A 15869-nucleotide genomic window follows, 5' to 3' on the forward strand; every position below is an offset into this window, starting at 1 on the left:
CCCTCCCCAGCCCTCCCCAGCCCCCGCGCCAATCCCCCGCCGCGCCCGCCCAGCCGGGCCCCGACCCCGCCGCCCGCACTGGGGGGGCCCGCGCTCCTGCCTGCTGCTCCGACCGCCGCCTCCTGCGCTTTCTTTGGGACGTCCCAACTGATGGAAACCAAGAACTCAACAAGCGCTGAGGAAGCGCCTACCAGGAGCTGGGCGCTCTGCCTGCCATCGTGCATGCGATGCGTGAATAGGATCCAGTCCCTTCCCCAAAGAGCTTACAGCGGAGACTTCCCTCGGGTGCCACCAAGGACAGAAGCAGGCGGAATCTGAAGTCTCCTGCGGCAGGCAGGAGAGTCTCTCCTTCCCGTCCCGAGAAGAGGACAGAGATGGAGGTGACACTCGGATGGTGACCCGGAGTCCAGGAGAATTGGGACTTTCCAGATGGAGAAGCTGCAGGGTTCATTAGGGAAACCTGAGTAGGCCAAGGGCCTGGATGACAGAAGGGGGAGAATGCCCAGGAGAAGCGGGAACGAAGGCTGTGTCCCACAATCGCCGGCCTCGCCTATACAAAGGCTCTCGCTGGAGAGGAGAGGGAAGGGAAGGAAGGCGTAGTCCAGGAGCTGATGTGGGTCCTCCAAGAAGCAGGCGCCAAGACAGGGCTGGGCCTGGAAGGATTTTCTTAGGGGAAATGACTGTGGGATTAAATAGGAAGGGATGGGAGCGAGCCAGGCTTTATGCAACTCTGCCCCCAGTAAAGGAGAGGGACCCCATCATTCTAACCTCCCTGCAGTCTAGGGAACATCATCGGGGAGTCCTACATCCAGTTGCTCATCATGGGCTCCCAATTCTCTTTGGAACCCACCTGCCTTAGCATCGGTATCTCTCCCAGTCATTGGCTGGGAGCAGCCAGGTGGGAAGTGTGGCCTTGGGTACAAACCCAGAGATGAATTTCAGAGCACAGCAGCCAGGGCCCTTGGTCAGTGAAGCTCCAGGATAGCTGGAGATGGTCGAAGATCTGCAAGGAAGATTCTCACAGCTGCGGTCGGTCCAAAAGGTAAACGGAGTCCACTTTCCCACCCACCCCATAGTTTTTAAATGAAGCCATGAGGCTTTGCTGTCATCACCCAGACCTGGCGCTCCACCTTTGACCGCCACAGGCGCCGTCCACACTGAGCTGGTGACTGACCGCTTCCCATGACATAGGCTCTCCCTGGTCCTGTGTCCACACCAGTGCACACATGTGTCTGCCTGGGAAAGTGCCCCCTGCCACTCACCCTTTACATTCAGTTCAAGCATCACCTCCTCTAAGGCACTTCCCCCCTTAGCACATAACTTGTTTCTGCCACACACCTACCGCACTGGGGTGGGTCTTTTTGAATGTTTTTGTCCCCTTTGCTTCTTGTATTGCATTTTTTCAAACTTTTAAATTTTTTTCTTTTTTCTGCATATGTAAGTCATATGTTCATTGCACAAACTCGGAAAAATACATACAGCCCAAATGTCTCCAATTCCCTCAGTCTTCTAGAGACACCTTCCCTTGTCAGCCAAGTGCTCAGAGTCTGAGCCCCATCCTGTGTGTATCAGTCTAGGTCCAATCAGGAGAGAGAAACCACGCAGTACTTAAACAGTGAAAGTTTAATATAAAGAAGGATTGGGTCTGGCCCCACGGCCACGTGGTTAAAGTTCCGTGTGCTCTGCTTTGGCGGCCCAGGTTCATGGGTTTGGATCATGGGTGTGGACCTACTCCACTCATCAGCCATGCTGTGGAGGCATCCCACATACACAGTGGAGGAAGATTGGTGCAGATGTTGGCTCAGGGCTGATCTTCTTCAAGAAAGAAAAAAAAAAACAGGAGGATTGGCAATGTATGTTAACTCAGGACAAATCTTCCTCACACAAAAAAAATTATTAACTACAACAGGCTTTGGAGCAATGAGGGATTGACAAGTAAGAAGTAAAGAAAATACAAAAGAAAATAGGAATAGGAGATTTAAGGAGCAGCCATAACCCTTAGAGCCAAGAAAGAGCACCCAAGGATGAGCCTCCCCCTTCCGTGGGCTGAGACCCAGACTCCATTTGGGAGAGCATGGCCATGGCTCACTATGGCAGCCTCTGTCACTGTGGTATCATGCCAGTGGAACTTACTGCAAATCTACTGTCTAGCGTGTGGGGAAAGGTGTCCCACAGAAGCACTTCACCACAAAACCACCCAAAGAGCAGGGTGCCAGGAGATGCTGGCTGGAGACCACTGGGTGCTGCTGGCTGCCCTGCATGGCAGGATCCCAGTGCTGGAGGCACGGCCCAGAATGCCGAGCCGGCTGCAAGAGCAAAGCAACCAGCAGGCAGAGCTCTGGCCTCCTGCCCCGTCTCCCCACTCCCTCTACGGACGAGGCTTAACAACATGCCAGCCGGCAGAGGAAATGATATAAAGGGCCCAGATCCATTTTTACAGAGAAGGCAAAAAGGATGGATTTGGAGCTGACAGGCAATGAGTCAATGGCGGCACACTATGGAACTTCATGGAGTCCAGGCGGTGTCCAGTTCCCTCCGGAAATACGCCTGCACATTCCAGATGAAGAATCTCATTTCTACAGCCCTCTCCCTGCTGGCACTTGTCCCCTCAGCTGGCCATTCATTCCTGATTGCCACTCCCTTGACCGCAAGTTGTCTCTGTGTTGTCCCCTACAGCTTTGCCTCTCTTTGCTCCTCCCAGCACAGCCCTGACCAAGCCGTGAGGGTCAACGTTTAACAGAAGGCTTGGGAAAACAGAAGGGACTTACAGAAGGGAAAAGAAAAACGTTTAAAACCAAATAATGGTCCCAAAGAGGCAAAACCATCCACAGGTTTCAGGGCATCTCTCTCCTTAGCAGGAGCCCCAGAGAGGGAACCAGCGTGTGCCCCCACCAGAGTCCAGGTTGCAACGCTACCAGGGCCTTGCGGAGAGAGAAAAAAGTTTCTCCTCCCCGTCAACCTTAGTCCTCCTCCAATAAACAAAAAATAATCTGCAGACACTCAGCTCTGTTCAGAGCAAAAATAAACATTCATGTTATGTTAGGAAGAGAAAATCAGCCCCCTAATTCCTAATCTCACTCATTTATTAGTGCATCTACAGAGCGTCACTCAGCAACTGGCACTGTGTTAGGCCGTAGGGCTGGAATCTGTAATTGCTACAATCTGAAGGAGATAGATAGTAAACAGATCGTTTTACAAATCGTTCTTCTCCATGTCTCTGCTAAAGACACAGAGCATATAATGAGAGTTGACATGGCTCTAAGGGATTAGAGAGGGCCCCCTGAAGAACGCAACATTTTAGCTGAGCTCTGAAGGATGATTGAGTTGGATGATTCCAGATAAAGAGAATGGTGGATTTGAGGCTCCGGGGTGCACAAGAGCTGGGCCAACTGTAGGAAAGGGAGGAAGGCCAGAGCCACAGGAGATGCGCCCAGAGAAGCGAATAAGAGCCAGTCATGCATGCTTTTGTAGGCATGTTAAGAATTTTAGATTTTATCCTTAGAACAATGAGAACCCTCTAAAGGGTTTTCAGCACCGGTCCAGCTGAGGGGTGGAGAATAGACTGGAGGGTATATTTGGGAAAGGTTTGCAGGGAATCTAAGAGGCTAGTGCTCAGAACAGAGGTTGGACCTGGAGATGTGGACCGAGAAATGATCGGCATGTAGAAGGAATGGACCGCCACGGACATGGCTGAAATACTGGAGGTCAAGATTGCAGACTGAGAAGAGACGGAACCCTCACAAGGTGTAGTTGGGTCAGCAAAGAGAACTGAGTAAGAAGAGCTGGGTCATCTTCACTATAAAGCAGGATCGGCTTCCTGTAGAATAACCAAAGAACCAATTCGGGCAAATCTACTCCCAGAGATAAATTCAAACTCCCCTCCTGGGGAAGACAAGAAGAGCATGGAGGTTAAAAGAGGCGGCTCCACTCTCCTCACCAGCCACTCACTTCACAGCCACCAAGCTACTCAGCTACAGTATCCTATGATTTTCTGAAAAGTTAAAAATAATATTAGCTGTAACCCCACTCCCCAGAAATAACCATTTGTGTCATATTCTCTTGCACAGTCTTCGTACTTAAATTGCCCAGATCCAAACCCCTTGAAGTAAAGGGTCATGCCCAATTCAGCTTTTTATCCCCAGGAACTTAGTACATTTTCTGGCGCACAGAAGATGCCTCGTAATGTTTGCAGAATTGAATTTTGTTTCCAAAATCTTTCCAGTACTGTGCAGTATTTCACTGGGCTTTCTGGTAGCAGGACACTGAGCCGACGGCCTCAACAAACGAGTTGTCCTTCCTGAGTTCTACGTCAAAAGAGCTCTCTTAAAACGTCTTTCTCGCTTTTAGAAGATTCTTTTTTGTTGAGTTGTGGCTTTCTGCCCTCTTTTCTCTTTTTCCAAGCGACTGAGGCAAGACAGTCTTCCTGCTGTGTGAACTCTCTGCCTCAGCCTGGGCCCCACCAGCTGCAGAAATGACGTTAGACGCGCGCATGTGCGCACACACACATGCACACGATGGCAATACCAGTGAAGAATGACTGTGTTTAATACCCATCTCCATGGGCTCAAAGGCAGTTTTACAGCCTATTTGTGGGTGCAAATGAGGATTCTAGCAATGGTTACTTCCACGTTATGCTTTTCTATTACTTCCTCCCCGTAACATTCCCAAGCTACACGCAGTCTCCCTCCCAGCACCCAGGATCTAGTAAACAGGTAAAGACTGCACTGGGCCAGCCCCGGTGGCCTAGTGGTTAAGTTCAGCACACTCTGCTTTGGTGGCCCAGGTTTGGTTCCCAGGGATGGACCTACACCAATATGCTAGCAGCCATCCTGTGCTGGCAGCCCACATACTAAAAAAAAAAAAAAAAAAAAAAATAGGGGAAGATTGGCATGGATGTTAGCTCAGGGAAAATCTTCCTCAGCAAAAAAACAAAAAAGACCACACTGACTCAAGTCTAGCCATCTCCCCAACACAGGCAGGCAACTCCACCAGTGGGTCAGGCTAATTTTGGGGAAGTCGAGATTTGTAGAAGATAGCCTTTTTGAGGAAGGCCACATCTCTCCTTTCTGAAGATCACTTGGCCAAATACAAACGGGTCTTCCAGCTGTCTGTTCAGGAGCTTGCACGATTGAGCTCACTGCATTTTTCAAACTCCTGAAACAAAGAAGGTAGTAGGCCTGATTACCGTTTGAAAGAGCCGCATTTAACCCAAAAATCTGGATCTACTCTCCGCTGTCTTCAGACCATTTGCACATGTGTATGGTGTGTAGTTGAGATGTAGAGTCGTAGGGGGTGGGGGCATACCTGTGCACATGACTGACAGATTTTTCTTTTTCTTGGATTCATTTGACCAGTGCTTACTCCCACTGACAAGTTACTAGAGTCTAACTTATACAACTTTGAAGAAAAACTACAAAACGTAAGGTCGCCTGGTAGGATTACCACCCCGTGATAGAAGTTCTATATTTGTTTTGAAGATTGCTCAAGATTCCAGATCTAAAAACCTTGCTTAATCCCACAGACTCTCTCTTGGCCAGGGCCAGGACTGTCACTACTCCATCCCAGAGCTAGAAAGCATCCCCAGGCATCTTCAAAGGGGAGACAGCTGTCCTCCATGCTCCCTGGGAAGAAACGTACCCCGCTGAAATTTGTGAGTTTTGAGTGGAGCAGCCCAAGATGCTGATGCACTAGTCTGGCTCCTCGTAACCCACAGCAATACAGAGAAAGACTTTTAACGTCAGACTTCACCCTCAAAAGCTATATCCTTGGGGCCAGCCTGGTGGCATCGTGAAGTCCACACACTCCGCTTCAGCAGCCCAGGGTTTGTGGGTTAGGATCTCAGCATGAACCTACACACCGCTCATCAAGCCATGGTGGCATCCCACATACAAAATAGAGGAAAGTTGGCACAGATGTTAGCTCAGAGCCAATCTTCCTCACCAAAAAAAAGATATATCCTTAAAAAAAATTGCCTTTGGCATTGATTGTTCTAAATTGATAAAACTGATGTTGTTTTAAGTTTGCTTCATTTTTCATAATTTATAAGCAATCCGATAAACATAACTGAAAATGTAAACATTGATATTTTCTGAATCAAAATACAGTGCCTATTATAATGCTATCTACCCTATGACGTCGTCAACTCTTGCTCGCCAGCTAGTAGTAGGGCCAGCATTTCTTTTCACTGGAGCCCTCAGCATAGGAAATGTGTTTGCTGAACCCATAAACGTCCTGTGAAATGCAAAACTTACAAAATATGAGCTCGCCTTTTCTCTCAAGTTTCCCTTTATGGCCTTCAATTCCACTTTTTCAATTCCCTCGTCCCATAAAACTTGCTCTTGGATGGGTCGCCGCCTCTCTGGTTGGACTCTTCCTGAATTCCTTCTCCTTTCTCCCAAACCTATTCATTATGTTCAGTCATTTCCCCTCAGCCCTCAACAGCACATGCTTCCTAACTTTCTGTTATATAAATGCGGCTGCTTGTTATTATTGAAAGTATTGGGGTTTGGGGCTTGGATGTCAAGTTCTAAGTGGGTAGGAAGGGAGGAAAAACAGATAGACTTCTGTTCACTGATGAAGATAACTTAAGCCACGTTGGAAGTTGAGGATTGCTGGCATAGAGCCACCTGGTGTAGGGAAGTGATTTTTTTTTTAAATTAAACTACCTGAAGCATGGATGCCTGACAGGGAATCGACCTAGCGGCTTTCTCCTTGTAAACAGAGCTGTGAAATTCATTTAGGTGTACCTGTGTGTCATTGAATAGGTACACGTTAAACATTATGAACCTCCTTAAAGAGTTATAATTTAGTGATGACATATAATTGTGGGGTTTTAATTTCAAAGCTGGGGTATTAAATGAGCTAAAGCCTGACCTTGAGCTTAGATTTATATGCTTGTCAGTTGCTTCTTAGTCCAATATACCTCAAAAGAAAGAAAAATAAAGTCTTAGGGTATCCTATAACAATTATAGTAAATATTCATCAAATGTGTCATACACGTCACATATTTATAAATATATGAACGAATATATTTACACGTCAATACATACAGACTTAATCCTAATTCTTTGGACAGCCTTATACTACCGCATTTTTAAAGAGAATTTACAAACTTTAGTGATAGAATGGAAAAATAGTGTCAAGTAGAAAAAATCTGCATTTTAAATTTTGTCTAGCACATAATATAAATATTTATTGAATTAACAGATGCATGAATTAACAAATCTTTATTGTCTTAAGTTACAGCAATAATACCTTGAATGTGTGACTGTTTTTTCTTTTTATCCAAACTTTCTAATTATAAGCTTTAAATAAGCCACAAGCTTTAAAATCCAAACTTCAGGCTTTTAAATTAGATATAGGACTATACATAACCTTGCCGTTAAGAGATTAGATTTGTATCATGGCAATGTAAAGAATAGGTTTCCATTAAAAAAAGTTAAAAATCATTTTGACATTACAATTATTTTATCTAGATTCTTATAAAACTACTATCAACATCCCCAAAGTCAAGGATCCATGAAATCTTTCTGCCCACGATTTCTCCCTGCTTTGTGTCAAGTTTTTAAACTATTTCTATTTTTCCATTTTTTTAAAGGGAAAGAAAGAAAACACAGTTTTTGGCTACTCTTGAAACCTCTGGAATACTCTGCTTCCTTCCTCAGCACCTCCACCTCCAGCCCCCTCCAGGAAGGGATGGGGAACTCTGCGTATTTCATTATTCCCTGTCATTGGAATGAGAGTCTCGGCAAGCACACTTTCTCTTGTGGAATTCCCTAACAAAAACAGACGGCTTGTTTTAAACAAGCAGCCCTGAGAACGGGAGACTAAACAGAAGCTCCGTGCAGGGAGCTGCTAGACTTTTTGCCTGTCACCTCAACAGACGGTCTTTATCCATCATCTGCAAATATATACTCCTAGCCAGCGAGGCCATCATAGAACTTAGCAATTATAGGTTGACCCAATTTGTCACGTTTTAGGAAATTCCTTTGTGAAAGTACAATTTTCTATAACGAGAGGATGTCATTCATTTGCAAGGACTCCTTCCTGGACCTGAACTTTAACTGAGAGATGTGTCCACCCCCGATTATTATTGTTAACCAGCAGTGCTCTTGTTGCTACCTGCTCTTGCAGAAACGCTGAGGACGCTCTATGTTTACCCACTGGAGAAGGAAGTAGGCGGTGGAAAATCCATCTTCTTTTCACTGCCATGAGGTAATGAGGAAGTACTCAAGATGCTTTGTGTCTCCCCAGCACCGTCTGGACGGCAAGGTGAATGGAGGGGCAATTGACGGGCGGGCGGTGGCGGAGACCTGCTGTTAGAATGTCTACCAGCTCCTGTGAAAGATAAGCAAACGAGCAAGCAGTAAGTCCAAGAGTCACCCAAGTGGTCCACAGCCTCAGAGCCTGCCCACCCCACCGCCGTCCCTGCCAGGCTCTTCCCGGCCTACGCCCCCCGCTGAAAGTTACATTTTGGTCCTCTTTTATTTCCAATCCAACACAATTTCATCGGTACAAAAAGACTTCCTAGTGGGGGAAGACAAAAAAAATCCAAGACAATATAATTCCCCGCTTCCCTGACTCCCACCCCCTTGGAGGGCTGGCCTTTATCCACATTCACTTTCCCATTTGGACGCCTCCCCAGACTTTCTCCTCCTCTATCCCACCACCTACCTCAGTCAGTACATCCTGGTTTCCCAAGAGGCTCGGGGCCGCCTTTGACCTTGTCCGACCTTCACTCCCACAACCATTTGGTGTCCAGTCTTCTCCATGTTACGTCCTGAAGAGTTTCCAAACTTCCCTTCCTCCCCCCACCATCCCCATCAGTTCTGCCCAATGGCAGCAAGTTCCTGGGAGCCCTCTCCCACTTCAGGACCTGGCAGACATGGTGTCTGTCTGGGAACATCTTCCAGGATCTGTCTGCGTGGAACCAGCTCTGTGCTTCCGTAGCAGTATGACTATTTGCTCTCTCATGGTCACCCCCTCCCCCACTAGACAGTGGGCCAGGGACGGGGCGGGGATTGTAGTTGTAACTGGCCCAGGACTTGTAACAGCATTGGCACTTCAGGGCTGCTCACTACCCCAGTGGGTCGTCTGTGGCCTCTGCAGAGCTGCGTTCATCCCTTGCTGTGCCCATGCATTGATGTGGCAACTGAATGCCTTGCCCCCAGGGGCAGGAACCTCTTATCTTTTTTGCCTCCTTCACTGTTAGGCTCCTCTGTTACCACGTTTAACACAACTGGGTTCTGAAAATCTCCTTTTTCCTCTTCTCTCCTTTCATCTGGAAGCTGGCCACTGATAACTCTTCCTGGCTGTCTCACGTTCATGGGCTTCTGCATTTGAGGGTGGAGAGAAGGAATGTTGTCAGAAGTCTTCAGAAGCGGCAATTCTTGCTCAACCCTCTCTGCCTCCCAGAAACCATTACACCTTAGCAGAGGCTCCTCTTTATTAAAAATCCACTCCTCTTCCTTTCCTGGACATCTTACTTTCCATCCCCCCAGACGTGATTACACTAAGGAATGTCTATAAAATTCTGAGCATCGTACATTTTCAAGGAAAGTGAATGGAAGCATAATGGAAGGAGAAGCCTGTGTGTGTGTGTGTGTGTGTGTGTGTGTTCACGCATGCTCACAGCATAGGATAACAGTTAACAGCCCTTGGGGTCTAAATGTCTGGTTTAAATCCTGGTTCCAATTCTTACACTAGCTTTGTGACCTCAGGAAATGACTTAACCCCCAGTGCCTCAGTTTCCTCGTGTGTAAAATGGGGATAATACAATTTACCTGATGGAATCGTATGGGGATTAAATGAGTTCATATTTATAAAGCATACAGTAAACACTATCTACGTGTTATATAAGCTTAAAAACAGTTTCAGGATTTCTTTTATCCTGATGCTTTATTTTACTTCTGTGTATTTTCAAATATGAAGAATACATAATAGGAAGCATCATGTGGGCTCTGGCCAATATAGGGGGTCTTTATTGCTCTTTTTGATGGACTAATATCTGAATTCATATGGATCACTCTGTGGAATGACACACATGATTTTAGCACAAAACCAACACAGCATGAAGAAACTCAACTATGTACTAACCTAGGGAGAGAAAATTCACACACTGATGATTCACTGACTGTTTACTCTGGGCTAAGCCCTGGGCTCCGCGCTTTAGAGAATTTATTTCCTTTGCATCTTGTAACCTCCTCAGGAGGGAGGTAACATTATTAGCCCATTTCACAGATGAGGAGCAACCTGCCAGTGGTCACACAGCTAGTGACCGGCTGACCCAGAGTGGATGGGGAAGACAGGACTTGTCATTTTATTAATGAACTCCTTCTTATTTTGAAAATACAGTTCAAGATTTCCAAGTTAATTGTCATTGTTACTAGGTGGATGGTCATTAAAGATTGGCTGTTGAGGATGATGGTGACCCAGCCGTGGGCCAAACCGGGAAGCCAGCCGTGGCCGTCCGTGTTAAACCCTCAGCGGCTCTTCTAGGTTCCAGGACAGAAAACAGCAATAAACTGTTGGCTGCTGCTAAGAGCTGAAGTGTGAACTTTCTCAGGAGATATTTGTGCCTTAACTGGAAAATGGACAACACCTTCGAGAACCAAAGGAATGATGATACATAATGGAACCTCAGACACTTAGAAGCAATAAGGGCAATTTAACTGAGGAACCTCCCCAGAGCCCTTCAATCATCCCTACAGGCCGAGCTTGATGGTGCACTGTCACAGGAGAAAACACCGTAATGGCACTGAGTAACTTCAGCAAGTCTCTTCCTGATGAAACCTTGGCCGGAGTTATTTTTTACTGCAAAGTACACATGGTTGTAAACCGTATCTGTTTCCTCAGTCGGTAGAAATTCTGAGTCAGGCTAGTTCAGCCCAGCTTAATGAGACTGGAACCAGAAAAACAAAAGCCTTCTGACACTCGCTGTGTTGACGGACAGAAGGCAGTTGACACTGGTGCAGACGTAAACTTGGGGAACTCCTCCACGGAGAGAGGCAGATCCGCACCCTGAGGACACAGGGTCACCCGATCCAAAGGTGACAGGAAAGGCTACCTTTGAGGGGAATTACAGACTCAAAGTCTGAGTGTAATATAAAACTTGGGGACAGTTACAGAGACTTGCCCTTCCTTTTCCATAATTGAACTCAGCTTAGTTCAGCAGCTCTCAGTTAGTGGTTGTAGCCATGGTGTTAGGCTGCCATAACAAAGGACCCCCCCACCCCCCGCAACTAGGTGGCTTTAAACAACAGAAATGTATTGTCTCCTAGTTCTGGAGGCTGGAAGTCTGCAATCTAAGTGTCAGCAGGGTCATGAAACCCATTAAGGCTCTAGTGGAGGATCTGTTCCATGCCTTTCTCTTTGCTTCTGGTGGCTGCCTGTCATCCTTGGTGGTCCTTGACTCGTAGACGTATGGCTCCAATCTCTGCCTCTGTCATCATATGGTGTTCTCCCTGTGGGTCTCTGTGTCTGCGTCTCGTCTCTTCTTATAAGGACCCAGTCATATTGGATTAGGGCCCTCCCTAATGACCTCATCGGAACTTGGCTACATCTGCAAAGACCCTATTTCCAAATAAGGTCACATTCACAGGTACCAGGAGTTAGGACATCAACATATCTTTTGAGGAGACACAATTCCACCCACAACAATAATGGGATATTAAATCTCATCACCCAAGAGATTCAGTCCCCTCCAGTTTCAAAGTTGGTCTCCTTTAGATGCTTATTTTGTTAATTCAGGCTTCTCCTCAGATCCTTGCTCCTTTTCTTCTTCTCTCTAGACCTGAAGTAAGTTCCAGGAGGAGGCTGGGTGTGGGGCGGGCCAGGTGTTCTTAAGAACCAGGGCAAAGCCAGCCTGTCAGGAGGGACATTTGATGGGCGTACTTGCCCCAGGCCTCCCTGAGTCCATCTTGCCTGGACTTGGGCATCAACCTAGGTGTTTATAGCAAATGCTGCTACCACCAGGCAGGCCATGGGCTCCCATCAATAGGACTCCCATAGGCTGTGCCCTCCTTATCTCAACCCGGAGGCTGCCTCCAGTCTGCTGGCCCATTTTCAGCCTAGCTGTGTGCCTTGCTTTGGGGAGTAGGCAGGTTTTGGAAGGCCCTCTCCCATGGTGCTGGGGCCCTTGGGTACACAGGACCTGAGAGCTGTTCGCTGGCTCTCAGTCTAGCACTGGCGTTTTTTTTTTAATTCGCTGTTCCATTGGATGGGGGCTTCTCAAGAGGCCCAAAGTCTTGGGGTATAAAGACACTGTTTTGGGACCCCCAAACTTTTCTCTAATTTATTTTAACTCCCTCTCCTGGGGAGAGGCCCGAGGGTCAGAGAGCAGAACCCTGCACAGCAACTGGCTAAACTTTTCTCATCCTTTCCTTGTCCCAGCTCCACCCCACCTCAGCCCAAGCCCAGGAAAGGTGTGTGTGTGTGTGTGAAATGTTGAGGTGATTGCCCTTAGGATTTCACACATGCTTCTCCATGCTACAGTTTTCCTTTGAAATGCCCAAAATGACCAGTCTTGTTCTTAACCTTATGCTTCTGGAGATGGAGGAAAAGCTTATATTAGGACAACCCTTCTGATGCAAAAAACTAGGAGGAAATCTGCATAAAATATTAGGCACACACACACTCACATGTTTGGGAGTCATTAAAAGGCCACCCAGACACCAAGGTCTTGGACCAAAATCCCTGAGAAAAAGGAATTTTGGAGAAGGGAGCCCAAAATTCATCTTCCTTTTCCCTTTAGGCCTTCGCCAACCACTAAGCTGCCAAGACTGCCAGAGAGAAGACATCTGCAATAACTAGACTCTATGAAGTTCTGGCAAATCCATATACATGCAGAATATGTATAGAACTCTGACAATTCAATTAATGAAAAATCAGTCACTGCAATTAAAAAATGGGCAAAAAATTGGAACAGTTATTATCCAAAAGAAGATATCCAAATAGCTGATACACATGCAAAAAGATGCTCGACCTCCACCATCAGGGAAATAAAAACTAAGACCACCAAGAGACCCTACTACCTACCTTCCAAATGGCTAAAACTAAAAGACGATAATCTCAAGTGTCGACAAGGATGTGTGTAAGTCTCATAAATTGCTGGTGGGAATGTGAATTCATGCAATCACTTTGGAAAAGCTTTTTGATGATAACTACGAAAATGGAATAGATGCATACTCTATGATCCAGTCATTCTACTCCAGGGTATATAACAAATAAAAATGCACCTAAATGTGCACAGTGTAGGTATAAGAATGTTTATAGCATCATTACTTATAATAGCCCAAAGAAGGAACAACTCAAATGTCCCTCAACAGTAGAATGGATAAACAAAATGTGCTGTACTCATATTATGGAATACGATACAGCACAGCAAGTGAATCAACTCCCATGTGAATCTTACAGATGTGATGTTGGGAGGAAGAAACTGGACGTAAAATGATAGGTACTGGGTGGTTCTATTTACATAAAGTTCAAAAACAGGTGAAAGCAATCGATGCTGTAGGAGTCAGGAAAGTGGTTACCTTTGATGACTATGAGGGAGCATGGGAGAGAAATGTTCTCTTTCTTGAACTGAACCGTGGTTACACAGGTGTGTCCACTGGAGTAAATGCACAAAGCTGTACTTTATGACCAGTGAATTTTTCTGTGTTTATGTAATTTTAATAAAAATATTATTAAAGCCAACATTTTTACGCAGACTCTTGATGTCGAAAGAAAGAGCTATAGATTTAGTGCATCTAGTCTTTGTGTAAAATAGGATACAAACATCATCAAGACTGGAATTGCTTTTTAGGTCCAATAATTAGACTAGTTAATATTTGCCTTCAGGCAAGGCCTGCTCATGCTGATCATCTTTAAAATGAAGATCTCAAGGTGAGATTCATAAATCACTGCACCTTCTTGAGCTCACTTCCAGATTTTGCTTGTTTCAATTTGGTATAAATCTTCTTTAATCCCTACTAGAGTCAATCAACAAAGGAAGTATTCTTTTCTCCAACATGGAGAACACCAAGACAGCAAATTCCTCTTCAGGGTCTTGCTTGAAGCCAAGGGCCATCAGCCCCAGACCCGACTCTTCCAGCTACATTGATCTTTCCTTTCCTTTCCTTCAACCCTATTTTCCTTTGCACCACCCTGTTAACACTTAGAACCCTCCAGTGTTGTCAGCTGCCTTTTAACACTGCACCCCATCTTGGCAACATGGACCGTAGGGTCCTGAAAGGCAAAGACTGTGCCTCACTCTCCTGTTTAAATGCCATGGGCTCAGCGTGGTATCTTGAGCGAAGTCATCGCTCAGAAATATTTGTTGTTGGATGGACAATAACACATTTTTCCATCTGGACCTCCTGAGGGGCTGAGGATGGGGAAGAGAGAATGGGGAAGAGAGGTTAGGAACAGCCTGAGGTTAGCTTAATCTTCCTAATACAAGAACTTGAGTCATTCAAGGGACTCAAGTCTTCATTATACAAATCTATCGGCACATTGCACTGACTCCGTGACATGGAAAAGTAGCAGAGCAGAGTGACGCTGTGGCAAGGCTGCAGACCTGAAGCATCTGCGGCCCTGGGAGAGGGAGCTTGGGCTTCAGCAGTACAATTAGAGTTGGGCTGAGAGCAGACACTCAGAGTTCCTCCCTGAGGAGGAAAGATCTAGGGTGAAATCTTGGTTCTACCAAGAGTATCATGACTAATGACAGATGACACTTCTCGGTTGTTACGATGAGCCAGCCATCATGCTGAGCATGTCACAAGTGGTGTCTCATTTATCTTCAATCAACCCATGGAGGCAGAAACGTTATTCTCCCTATTTTGCAGCTGCGACAACTAAAGCTAAGGGAGAAGAAATAACTTGTCCAACTTTTCACGGCTAGTAGTAGTGAAGCCAGCATTCAAATCCAAGTCTCCTGACCTTCAAAGCAAGGGCTGAAGAAAACATTTACATAAAGAACCAGTAAATATGAAAGCAGTCTAAGATGTGATAAGATGCGCACAACTATGTATCTTACCAGACAGACTGATAAGGGTCACAGGAAGGGAACAAGCAAAGTTCGTTGCTGGCTGTAGGAGTTTCCACCAGTAGTTAAGGCAAGTGGGGAAATTTCATCTCCATGTTACAATACCATGCAAATCAGGTTGAATTTTCTTCTAGAATGACACAGTAAGGCTGGGCTGAGAGCATATACTTTCAGAATTCCTCCATGGAGAGGAAAGATCTTGGATCTAGACATCAATGGAATATAATCTAAGAGTCAGAGCTGGCTCTGGAAAATCCCCTAATGGGCCACACCTCTGTCAGATCTCTCCAGGCACCATGTGCAAGACCCAGAAAAGATCATTGGGGCCACTGAGAGGGACAGTGCTGTGGGTGCTCTTAAAATGCCTCAGGGGCCTTGCTGTTTTCATGAATGTTTATTGCAATATAGACAATGTCCAGTGTGCCAAGATCCATCTCATCACTCATCTGTTTGAAAGGAAAGCAAAATGGGAAAGGCTGCCTGATGGGGTATGCTATTATGTGTGTGCTATTATCTATAGAAAACAGTAATTTTCTTTTCAAACAAAAAAATGGCTTCAATGTCATTACCATATGTTTACTGTCATACACCATTTGTTGAAGTTGTTACAAGTTGCCCAATAAACTTTGATATTTATGTGCAGGCATTTATATTCATATTTACGTATTGCAGTTTACTTAATTTGGCACATACCATAGCATAGCTCTTTTGGGGGCTCCAAATTTTAGAGCAAAGGCTACAGATTTAGGGCCAGCTTAAAGCACCAAGAATTTGGTAAGGGGAGAAACACAAGAAAGACTCCTATTGAAGCAACATTGTCAGTTTATCTAGCAGAGAACTTTTT

General features: G+C 45.8%; 1 protein-coding gene across 10 annotated transcripts in view; it reads right to left on the minus strand.

The window, feature by feature from the left end:
* Positions 1–15869, minus strand: part of TIAM2 (TIAM Rac1 associated GEF 2) — a 264594-nt gene that overhangs the window by 226864 nt on the left and 21861 nt on the right. For 9 of the 10 annotated variants that reach the window (XM_046669282.1, XM_046669285.1, XM_046669284.1 and 6 more), the window contains 2 exons: positions 8674–9332; positions 8122–8337 (listed from right to left, as the gene is read on the minus strand). The gene's annotated coding sequence lies outside the window, so the exon portion shown is untranslated. Of the gene's footprint in view, positions 1–8121; positions 8338–8673; positions 10789–15869 lie in introns of those variants that run through there. The other variant, XM_046669288.1, reaches the window with a different exon arrangement.

Source organism: Equus quagga, chromosome 8 (genome assembly GCF_021613505.1).
Source record: "Equus quagga isolate Etosha38 chromosome 8, UCLA_HA_Equagga_1.0, whole genome shotgun sequence".
Classification (NCBI taxonomy): domain Eukaryota; kingdom Metazoa; phylum Chordata; class Mammalia; order Perissodactyla; family Equidae; genus Equus; species Equus quagga.